Here is a 12,927-nt window from a genome sequence, read left to right on the forward strand (position 1 = left end):
CCGACGAGCATAAATTTTGCAAAAAAAAAATTCAGACAAGATTCGTTTTAATTGGGGAAGGTGGGGGGTTGGTAGGCATATTATCGATTTATTTAAAGGGGGCAGCCCCCCAAATACTAATTTATGGGATTCACGGCTAACCCGTGACTATGACTATTGCATTTTCAGGGATTCAGATATAGGGGAAATCTGACTTTTTGGCGCGAATTTAATTGACAATTGAGGGCCCTTATAGGGGTTTTGGGGAAAAAAACAAAAAATTATGAAGTTTATAAAATATCAATTTTTATGAACCGAATTTAATGAAATTTACAGGAAATTTAAGTTATGAAATACGATAAACATGGAGGTATTTTATGCGTGAATCGACTTTACCTCAATAACTAAAAAAAATTACAAAAAGTATCAATACCTGCATTAACACAGATAAAAAAAGGCCCCTATGTCGTTTGTGACACCCGCCCCCCTTTTTAAAAAGAAAATTTTAAAATTTTCTTAAAATGAAAACAAAATGAAACGAAATGCAAACACAACAAAAAAAAACCCCCTGTCACATCTGTACCCAAAAATTTAAGCCCCCTTCACATTTATTTAAAATAACTGACCTTTTTTTCTCTCCCAGGAATTGCCTAATACTGATCATTATGGCTGTAATGCCAATGCCCTTCACACCTGGAATTGCAAATTTTTCGTTTATTCAAATAAGGGCGGCTGTGATCTGTCTTAATACAAAGTCTTACCAAAAAAACCGGGGGAAATTTGCTATGCCCCATACTTCGAAACACTCCTTCTCATCACGAAAACTTTTCTCGGGGGTAAGAAATTTCCTATGCATACGCTACAGGAAATTTTCTCCCCCATCACTTTCCTGAAGTAATATGACCCAAACCCTACATCTAAAGCTCATTTTCCCAAATAAAAGTCTGTTACTTTGGGCAATTAAAAATAGGCGGCCCCATTAAGTAGCCTTAAAAAGTCGGGGAAACCTTTTTTATTTTCACCCCACTCTCAAGTTTTGGCTGCCCCTTTTTCGTAAAATCTGTGGTGGACTGAAATGGGGGAAACTTGGGGGATAAACTTTTTTTTAAAATCCGACAAACCTAAGAATAAACTATTTCCCTTTTTTTTTTTTTCGGTCTCTCGGACCCTGTTAGCCTTATTTTTTGGCCCGGGTTAAAGGGGTTGAACACTCTATCTGTGTCCTAAACATTTAATTTGAAAACCTATAAAACCTTAGTGGGTTTTTGCGGTTAACTTAGCCTTTTTAGTCTTTTAAAACAACCAGAAAGTGAACTACATGTTTGGCCTTGATTGATACACCGGGAAATAAACAAGAAGCTATTGAGTGCCCTGGGTCCTTAAAAACCCTTTCCCGCTCATCTCAAAACGTTGCGGCGTTAACTAATAAAAAGGGCATCTTACGGAATTTAAAAACAAACCTTTGGGGGTTTAAAAAGATCATGGTTTCCCTTTCAACAAATAAAATCCCAGAACCTTTGCTAATCTAGTTTAAAAAAAAATATCATACTTAGATAGCTTTAAAAAACATCTCCCCCATGTTGGATGGGTTCCCGCATCAAAAAACCGTCAGTTTTTGCCCGGGGCAAAAATCTATACAGAATTATGTTATCTTTTTCCCTTATGAGGACGATAGGGAAAGGAAAATGGAGCATTTTTGGTTCCTTTCCCCAACCCCAACTTTTATTACTTCCTTTCCTACTGGCTGCGAATAAAAGGGGAATAGGATAACCTTTTTACCTTATGGGATCTGAGTTGACAACTGAATATCTGCAACAAAGTTAGTATTTCCAGGAAATCTTAGACATCTGAGAAATTTTAACAAGCTACTATTCCTTTTTACATGCTACGGAAACTTGGATTTCCTCTACATCTTTGTACGTTTTTGCCCCTGTTTTAAAGGGACACAAAACAAATTTCCTTTCTATCTTTTCGAAAACTCTCACTATTTCTTTTGGGATTAATCTATCAAAATCTCTCTGATCCTCCTTAAATAGGCCCCAAACCTTACTTAATATCCCTTACGGGATAGACTTACTATCACCCTTTCCTTTTCACAGTATTTTTTCAGCATGTTTGGTAAAAAGTTTTAAATTTCCCGTTACACTATCCGAATCTAGTTTTTTAATCCCTTATACACGTAAGGACCCTCCAAGGGAACAAAAACTTATTATGTTTGTATAAAAAACAATCTTATACCCCCTTAACCTTCATCTCTAGCCTTTTAATGTTTACTTCTTTATCTGTACTACTTTTTGCTAACTTTTGCTGACATTTACACTATCTTCCAATTTTTTCTTGCAAATCCAAAACAAGGGTAAGGGTTTAAAACCCCTCATTCTCCTCTTACCACCCATAACTCTTTAGCACAGTTATCGGTTACGGATTGTTTACAAAAGAATTAAAAGGGAACTTCAGGGTAAGAAACAACAACATTCGATACCATCCCAATCTCTAGGTTCTCACTAACATACGCTTCAACTTTTGCTTCAAACTCCCTTTAAATTTTCTTACAAACCCGTTACACATGGGGTGAAGGGGTTTGTATTTAAACGCCTTAATGGCAATCCCCTATAACTTTGCCAAAGGTTGACGTAAACTGGATCCACAATCGGTAAGCTTTTCCTTTGGGCACCCCAATTTATAACATATTTTAAACCCCCTTGCTACTCTCTCATTTAAATCTAGGTATTGGTATGGTTCCGATATTGTAGCAAAATCTACCATAAAAAAAAAGTTTTTTGTTTTTCCTATCATCATAGGTTCGATCGGCCCAACGATATCGACGAAACTCTCTTAAACGGAGTATAAAATCAAAAGGGCATTTTTTCCAAAAGGAACTTTCTTACTCAAACCTTAGATAGTCGTGACAAATACTACATGACGACGTCCCCCAAACCCTTGCCTTTTCCCTCCCAGTAAAATTCGCCAAATACCCAAATCACTATTTTTCCTTAACCTAAATGGCCTTACAGAAACGAATCATGTGAAAATTTTCATCACAGTTTCTCTAAGACTTTTGGGTACAACAACTGTCACTTTTTTAAAAATTCTGGGCGGAACTCTCTAATAACAACATTCCTAATCTCAAACTAACTAACCTTTCCTCTACATGTTTAAATCGTACCTTTCCCTCAGCCTTCTTTCTACACAAATCTAAATGCTATTTTTCTGTTGCTTTTCTAAGAATTCCTCTCTAAAAATTTATCAAAATTTAGCGGAACTTTAAGTTTTACTTGTTCTTAATTTTGGGCTTCGCCTAGTTTTTTATGCTGACGCTAACACTAAACTGAGGTTCTCGCTCCCCCTTTCATTACCAATTAAAAATCTTGGTAGGTTATCTACAACCAACGCCTTACTGTACCCTTGAAATAGGACAATCAAAATCTATTCTAAATAAATTTACCAGTTCACTCCCATCTATGTATTCTCTCGGGTTTTCTCAAAAAATGACTTGCCTACTAAGTCCCGTTTCACTACACACATGTACAACCTGTATCCCGATGCGATTTTTCATCCCCACCATTCAAGTACCCTTTTTTTAGGACATTAAACTTACACTAAGCATACCTAACCCTCTCTCACTGATTTATAATACTATTTCCCCTCCCTGCCTACTTGATTCTCCTATCTTTTTCTCTATTTTTTTCTTCACCTTACTCCCAATCGGTCACGGCCCCTACCTTATTTCATTTTCCCCCACTATTTATCTCCCCTTTTTACTTTCCCTTTTTACCCCACCTTGTGCTGCTTAGCACTTTACCGTACTTTCCACCCACAGTAATAGACATGTCCTTAAAGCCACAATTAGAACACTTTAGTACACCCAAAGGGGTTTATAACCCCACCCCCTATTTTGCAACATTGCTACTACCCTATTATAGTGCCTACATTACGACTATTAGGATACTGTCTTGGGATTTCATTTGGTTTATGGGTCCGGTCCCTTTTTGGTTCGATTCCGACATATTTGGGGCCCCCACTTTTTTGCAAACAAATCTGACTTCTGTACATCCTAGCTTTAACTAACCTCTTTCTACTCAAAATTTTTGGGATAGTTCTTTTTACTACATCTAAAAATGGTCCCAAGTATAAAATCTAACAATCCCTTTGTACGTTTTTTTCTACCTACTCAAACTAAACCAACCATCTAAATATCTATTTTCGGTAGAAACATCACAAAGGTTCATTACCCGAGGCCTTTTAGTTCTAAAATTTTTCTTTTTAGCCTCGTCAGTGAGTCGAATGACGGGAGCAAAACGGCTTTCATTTTCATAATTTTTCCTTTTTCCCAAAAGGAAACCTTCAAAAACCTCTTTGCCGTACCCTTAGAAGGAACGGGAAGTTAAGTGACCATATTCTTTTTCCCCCGTCCTGCGCAACAGGTACTTTCGTACACATTCAAGTACCCTCCATGGGTCAATTTTCTCACAAAGGGGGACTCTTAAAATTTTCCTTTTTCTTTCTCATCTTTCTAAGTCTGTCTTAAAATTATGCTCTGTTTTTAATTTCTACTTTTTCTTCCTCCCTTTTGTTTCTAACTCCTACTAACATTAACTTTCCTTTTCCATTTCTAATTATTATTCTAACTTCGTTCAACTCTAACTTTTTCCCCTTTTCAGCCCCTAATACTACGTCGTTCATATTCTCTCTTTTCCTTCTGCAACCTAACTTTTAATTAATCTTTCCCTATTGTTTTTAAATTTTTCTTTTCGCTTCTACCTTAACTCTTTGCTTTTAAACTACTTTGTTTTTATATTCTACTTTTCTTTCTCAACCTAGCTTCTAAAATCTAATCTATTTTCTTGCCTTGCTCTTATTTTTCTGCCTCTAAACTATCTTTTTGCTCTAATCTATTGTCTTTCCTCACGTTCCCCACCTGCTCTTCCTTTAAAAAAGTTACGTAATCATTCCTTATAACCTAACTCCTTTCCTACCTTTGTTAAATAATCATATCATTTTAATGATACACTACGTTTAAAATACAAAACTACCGTATAAAGCAACTTTAAAAAAACCCCGAACACTAAAAAAAACCCAAAGGAGGGATACAGACAAACTAGTTTACATAAAGGCCCAAAAGTTCCCCTGAAGCCCAAAAAAAAGTACTATACATAGTAATACTACACAAAAAATCCCACTAAATAAAATACAAAGTTGCGCAACAGTACTATGTGCCAAATTAAGGTTGCATAGGCAACAATCAAAAAAGTACGTACATAGGTCAACAATACCCTAGCCTTATCAATATCAAACAACTGTAACTAGTGTTAACACTTTAGTGGGGGGAACAAATAAAAAAAAAAAATAAACAAAGTGCTTTTTTCCCAAGATAAAGATAGGAAAAACAAATGTGTAGCCTAAAAAATTAAAAGTAGGAAAAGTAATGCAAATAACCAAACTTGTAACACAACAAATTAAAAAAAAATACTGTATTGGTATGTATACAGAACTAATACAAAATAGGTCCTGGGAGAAGTAGGGCACCACCCGTAAGGTGAGTAGGAAACTCTCCTTTTCAAGGGCGGGCACCCTTCAGCACAGATAATGGGGGCTTAATAAGAGTACACAAAAAAAACCCCAAAAAAAAAAAAAAGGAACGAATCACCCCCGAACCCAAATGTCGTAACAACTGTCTATCAGTTTTGACCCCAAATTTGGGTTTTGAAGTAGGGCTGTTTTCTTTGAGGTAAGCCGCACTTGAAAAATGAATTAAAATATTATTTGTGTACCACAGAACAAAAAAAAGAGGAATCTTTTCAAATTATTGCTGCAGTTAAACGGGTGTTAAAAAGTTTGAATAGCTATGTGTCGGTCACCCAAACCCCCTTCTGAACCATTGTGACAGGGAAAAGGGCCCTACGGCGACAGTAACAATCAGAACAAATCAACACCCCTTTAAAATATTTACAATTTTTTTACAAAAAAGATTATTAACAAAAGAAAAAATATATGAAAAAAAAAAAAAAAATGATTATAAAAAAGAAAAAAAAAGAAAATTCATATCTCTAATAAAAAATTTTATAGTTCCATTCTAATCTGACGTGACACAGTTTTTAAAATTCAATGGGGAAATTTTAATACACAAAAAAAATATGACAAAATATCTTCTAATTCATCCCCCTTTAAACGTGAATCGTTGATTCCGTATTGGGACCTTGGTGGTGGTATTTTCATCCCGAGCTGATTCAGGGGATAACAAAAATCATCGTTTTGCGGTTACGGCAAACAACCCTGGGCGAAAGCTCTGCCGGGAAATCATCCCGGCAGTGAAAAAAAGTGAACCCGGGCATTGTACTTCCCGGGTTTTGGGAAACACCAGGAAAAATGCTGGCGGGAAGAAGCTAAAAATAAAACAAGGTAAGCACCAAGAAAACAAATAAATCAGGGCATCAAAAATGTCCCTTGGGGGACCCCATACCTCCGTGGCTCCCCTAAATAATACGTGCTTTCTTAGCAAAACATATGTGCTACTAAATTTTAAAAATACAATTAAAATAGTCACAATTGACTATTTTGGCGCGAATTTTAAATTGACAATTTTGGGGCCCCTTATAGTTTTTGGGATAAAAAAATAAATTTCTGAAATTATAAAGTATCAATTTTTATTACTGAACCGAATTTAATGAAATTTTCATGGAAATTTTAAATTATGAAATACAGGAAAAACTGAGAGGTATTTTATGCTGAAATTGACACTACCCAATAACTCAAAAATTTCAAAAAGATGATGCAATACTGCATTTCACTACGATAAAATAAGGCCGTATGTCAGTTTGTGACCACTAACGCAGCATTTGCTGTTTCAGAGATATAAAGCAAAATTCCCGCTGCTTTCAGATTTCAATCCACATTCCGCTGCTTTAAAACACCTAACGCAGCATCCGCGCTTTTAGATTACTCAACCAGCTTTCCCCTGCTTGCAAAAAAAAAAATGCAGCTTTCCCCTGTTAAGTAACCTAAAGCGCCTTCCACCGCAAAAAAAAACATAAAACGAAGCATTTCTGCAGCAAAACCTAATGGGGCATTCCCTGCAAAAAAGAACAATAAACGAGATTCCACTGCTTTCAGATAAAACCCAAGGGAGCATCCGTGCTTGCAGATAAACCCAAAGCAGCATTCCCGTGCAAGAAGAGCACAAATGAGAAATAAAGACATTTCGTGCTTGCAAATAACCTAAGGGAGCATTCCCTGCAAGAAGAGCACTAAAGCGCATTCCATTGTTTTCAGATAACCCAATGGCAGATTCCACTGCATGAAGAGCACAACCCCAGATTCCCCGCTTGCAGAAAACCCAATGCAGCATTCTCTACAAAAAAGACATCCGCAGCAATCCCTGCTTTAAGATAAAACCCCAAAAGTAGCATCCGCGCTTGAAAATAACTCATGCAGCTTCACTGCAAAAAGGACTACCCCGCATTCCCTGCTTTGCAGAAACCCAAAGCAGCATTCCACTGCAAAAAGACACTACCCCAGCATTCCGTGTTTCAGGTAACCCAATGCAGATTCCTCACAAGAACACACATACCACAGAATTCTGCTGTTGCAGAAACCCAAGAACTTCCCCGCATGCACGCAAAATTAAGTGCTTCTAAGCATAAATGCAGCATTCCGCTACCAGCACTTAAAAAAAACAAAAAAAACATTATGTTGCATGTAAAACACTAAGAGCAGTATTCCGGGGTAAATAAAACCCAGTGTGACATTATACTGACATAATCAGTTTGAATATATTTGAAAGCTACAGTCATACGTATTCAATTTTTAATAAAGTAAGAGACTCTCTGGTAGCAAGAGCTAATAGATTTTTGAAATATATTTACTTAACCTGAAGTTATAGTCATAAGCACCTTTTAAACAATGAAAGTGTAACATTTAGTAAACAAAATGAAATGCATGCAATAAATTCAATCTGATATGCTTAAATGTTTAAATTACGAGAGACAGAAGACGATCTTTTAAAGAGTCTTTCATATCTCTTGCTGACACAGGTTTCCACCTGCCATGCCACCGACCGAAAAGAATAAATTCCAAATATCTAACTGAAGTTTTGCTTTAAACTATGACGAACAGATGAATAAGAAAGCGGCTGTCTGAATCACTTCGTAAAACATACGTTTATCAAGCTTTTTGTTGAAAATGACTGAACGAAAAATATATTCTGAAGAAAATGATATAAAAACCGATTCTCGCACATATCTTCTAAGATAGCGACAAGGCAAGAGGAATGTCCGGTATATGTTTCTGTCCCCAGGAACAACATTTTTTGACTTTCAGTAACTATATCTCACAATGAAATAGTCTGAAATCTTCAAATCTTTAGTGCTTCATTATGATATAACAAATAAACAAAATAATCTTAAATCAGATAGGGAACTGCTTTCAGGAAGGAAATGTTCAATAAACTGTTTCGTAATATCATCTTTATCACCGGTCTGGCAGTTATTCTTTTACAGTCATTTAAACAGTTTCAAACACTCATCGTTACAAGGATTTTGTACATTTGACATAACATGAGACCAATAAATAGAGTAGAAAACCATGTTTAACTTTGACTTACTGCAACAGCTATCACTTGGACACCAAGTACCCAAGTACAATGCCACAGTGAATAGCGAAGCGGGTAACGAAGCGAAATGCACTCACTTTCTCACAACAGTCATGGAACTTCTTAAATTCAAGAGATGTAGACGGTTTTTTTTTTCTTCCAAAATGCGAACAGTTCCGGTGAAATCATATCTGCTAGTTTTTAACAGTTTCTCATTTGTGTGTATTAAACAACTCTGCAAACACATGTCAGTATTTCAGTTAGATATACACTTTAACTGACAAATGAATCTGAATAGTCACTTTATAACGATGTTTATGTAAATGTAAAACATGTATACTATTAGTGATACACATGCAATCTGACTAAAATACTTGATCTTCTAAACGAAGATCTGAAAATGACCCATTCACATCCGTCTTCTGTATAATTTAGATTTCCAATATAATGAATATTGCTATTTTTATTTTCGCAAATCTACTTTTATTTGAACCAGTCAGACGACTTGTTTCAACAAGTATTTGTCTGAACCATCAAAATAGCGTCGACTGTCAAAGAGTAAGAAACATGTGCAGTCAGTCCGGGGCTCGAACCAGGGACCCCTCGCTTACAGGACAAGTGCCCTACCGACTGAGCTTACCGGCCATCTGACACTTTACGTGTCCAAGTTCGTACCATGACATATGATTTCTCTCAAAACACGAGGGCGTAGTCGCGACGTGGTCGTCATAAGAACTGTAAATATGAAAAACCCAGGCTAAATATAGTTTTTTTTTAAACTTACAAAATGTTGTAAGTAAGCCTTCTGATTGGCTAATGGAAGGGTCGTCAGAACGAGGCTATCGATAGCACGTCTTCAGATCCTAAGCGTAGCGTAATAGGAGATGTACTTTAGTCAGATTGGATACACAAGTGGATTATTCCATTATCAACAGCGGGTAAATATTGCATGTAGTGTAAGAATTACACATACTGTCTCTACAAATCAAATTTATAATTTGTAACAGACCTTATATATAACACATTAAATATAAATGTCCAATAACGTCTCTACGCACAAATAGTATTCCAACCACTGTTTACTCAAGGATAATACATTGGAAATACATCTGCTAAAATGTAACCATCTAAAATTTCCACGGTACTTAAAACGGAGTTAAAAACAAATACTAAGTAGTGCGCAAAAAGCATGGGGTGAAAGGGCTAGATGGCCAGTAAGGGGCCTTTAGTGTACCTCTAGCTTTACAAAACAAGAGGAAATTTAAACACTTCTGTATAAGAAATACCGGCGGAACTAACCAATCGTTTTCAATTTTCCAAGAAAGTAACAGGCGCCAAATGCCTCCGTATCTGAGGTCCAAAATCATGAATTGTATCGTGGCAACTTTTTATTGTACTCACTTATAAAACGGTCCATATAATTCACTAACATAATAAAAAATATCTACAGAAACCCCATAACCGTCATAATCTACAATCCTACTATTATTTTCATCAACTACGCTGTTCTTGTCTCTTCTGATCCATTTTATTTCTAAATATATATGTTGTACACGTCAAATTTCACCTTTTCACTCTTAACATAAGTATTTAAGACATTTAAATCTAGAATCAAACTTTTGTTTTTAAGCTGAAATGCCACCGACAAAGGGCTCGCATTTAAAGTTTGTACACAAACTTCTTTTTTTACAAAATCTTTAACAGCAGAAAAACGAAATCACTAAATTTTCTAGAGCAGACCTGTTATATTTTAAAAAGAATGGCGGCAGCTTTTCCATACAAAGAGTAACATATCCATCGTAAATAACAGAAAAGTTATCTGTATCGGCATTATTAATGTTTTTCCAAAAAGTAAAAGACATTTTTTTTCAGTCTGCCTTTCACTGAGTTTTCAGATACTGCATTATATGAATAAAAGAAATACTTATCAAATTCTCAATTATGTTGACTTTCGTCAGTGGCTTTGTTACTGTGGATTCTAGATTGTCTAGCTGCGCATCGAGACGCTAATTGTCCCACGTTACCACACGCATAGCAGACGGTATCTGTAGTTCCGGTTTGTAATCCCGCCATTGGAGCTCTGCGTGCACTTGTGCACCGAAAGCTTCGAAAAGACTAAGAGAACATTCCAAATAGCATTTTAAATTTATGTGAACACAACAAGCCCTATATAAAAAAGACTAAATACTAGTCCAGTAGCATGAGTATGTAATAAATCCACCGTAACATCTTTGTTTACGATTGATAAAGATTTTACAAGAACAAATTGCTTGATCTGCTCTAAACTATACACCTGTGTAATAAATGTTCTCATGAATTTAACGTGCAGATTAACTATAACATCGATGATAAAGCAAACAGTGTAGTAATCTAAGGGGCGATCTCAACATTATGAAAATAAATGGAAATGACTAACAGTAATGTCCACAGGACAAACACTACTGACAGACGACTGTGTCTGATTCTTTCAAAACTTCTCGAGCCTACCCTAGCTCTTTCTTCAGCTCTGTGGATCTTTCTGTCGTCATCTCAATCGGTAGCAACATTCCTTTTTCCTGTCGTATACTGCAGCTCTCTCTGAATCTTCTCTAAGATCCCAATTCTCATGCTTCTATTCACAGAATTTTTCGTCGAAGAAGTCAGTCAGATCTCCTAAACGAATCCTTGTTTGTATTTTCTCAATCGTTCATACTGAATTACAGACTGTTTGCTGCCAATTATAAACCTCGAGTAGTGAGAACACTACCAGTTCACTCATATAACGCCGAAATATTTCACGAAATTCACGTGACAAAGAGCGCCCAGATAAACTAGCATAAACTTCAGACCGAACTAGTACTGGGTTAAACTACCAAGAAAGGTAATTTCGAAACGCGAATAATTTTATTTGTTTATTTGCATGTTGCTAAAATAAAAACGTAAACACTGTGAGGTATTTATACACTCAAGAATCTGATATGTATTGATTTACTTTCCCAAATAAAGAGCGTCCAAATTATAGCGCAGCGCAGGAAAACTATAACGTATTCTTCGTTGATTTTAAGAGATCCATGTTTCGCAGAAAAGAGTTCGTACATCACCAAGTCGTAGATAGAAAGAAAGAATTGTTTTACATGAAAACAGTATATAAAACATTTAACATTCAAATTCTAATTTCTTTTAAAACATGATTACTGTTATACTTATAATTTTTGTATATCATGCTTTTTAAAACTTCAATTATTTGAGACGTGTTTGTCGAAGAAACATTTAAGTAAATCTAATATAATTATGTATGTGTATTGTTGTATAAATGTTTGACTATATATTGACTTTGTGGTTGTATGAATGTATATGTAATTTAATTGAAGGCCATACTGGAAATAAGTTGTATAATATTTGTACACTTAGTATGTAACCTTCAGAAAATAAAGTTATTATTTTATCTTATCTTATCATATAAAATCACTGTCAATTTACTCAAATATATATTTTCCATTTTATATATCTATATATATATTTATATATATAATGAATTAATTTCGGAAAGGGACTGCATGAGGACAGTTCAATGCCTTTAAAATCACACAATTTACATCTATGTTAAACATGTTTACTTTTATTTCTTTACAAATGGCATTCTGTTTTAAAGGGGGACAACTCTTTTAGAATACAATGTATTGTAAGTATCCATTTCTACTGGACAGAGCGGTAAAATATATTGGACAAATGGCTTGTTTATAAAGATGTTGTTTGTTTACTAATAATTTCTGTGGTTTTGTGAGATACTGATAAACCATTTATGGAAGAGAATGGAGATTTTAGTCGTGTCAAATATACGTACACAATAGCAATACATTCAGTCTCACATCCTGAAACGTGATCCTCTATTATCTACCCGGTTCAGAAATCTTGTATTGATCATATATTTCTTTACAGTCCTTATTTGAATTTATTTTATTAGCGTATGCAACAAAAGTCTCTTTCAAAATACGAACATCTTTTTATACCTCACAAAGCTTGGTTTTTAACGTAACGTGAGCATTTTATTTCTTTTTGTTATATATTCACTCGATACCTCGTTAATTATTTATGGCATTTGTGTGAAGTTTGAAATGACAAAATGCTTTTATCGAATTTAATATGTTAAAACTTGAATTACGTAAATTTTACGCTATTGTTGAATACCAGTTTTGGTATATAATACGATAGACAATGGGTAACCTTTTCTATTCGATATATGCCCGAGTTAAGAAACATTTGTCTATCCTACTTAGACGATAGGCAGGTTCTGAAACCATAAGAAAGTCAACTCAAAGTTACATTAACATGTTGGATAAGAAGAATTTACAGAGGTTATTTGGTATTTCAAGTATATTATT

This window comes from Mercenaria mercenaria, chromosome 14, assembly GCF_021730395.1.
Source record: "Mercenaria mercenaria strain notata chromosome 14, MADL_Memer_1, whole genome shotgun sequence".
NCBI classification, from domain to species: Eukaryota; Metazoa; Mollusca; class Bivalvia; order Venerida; family Veneridae; genus Mercenaria; species Mercenaria mercenaria.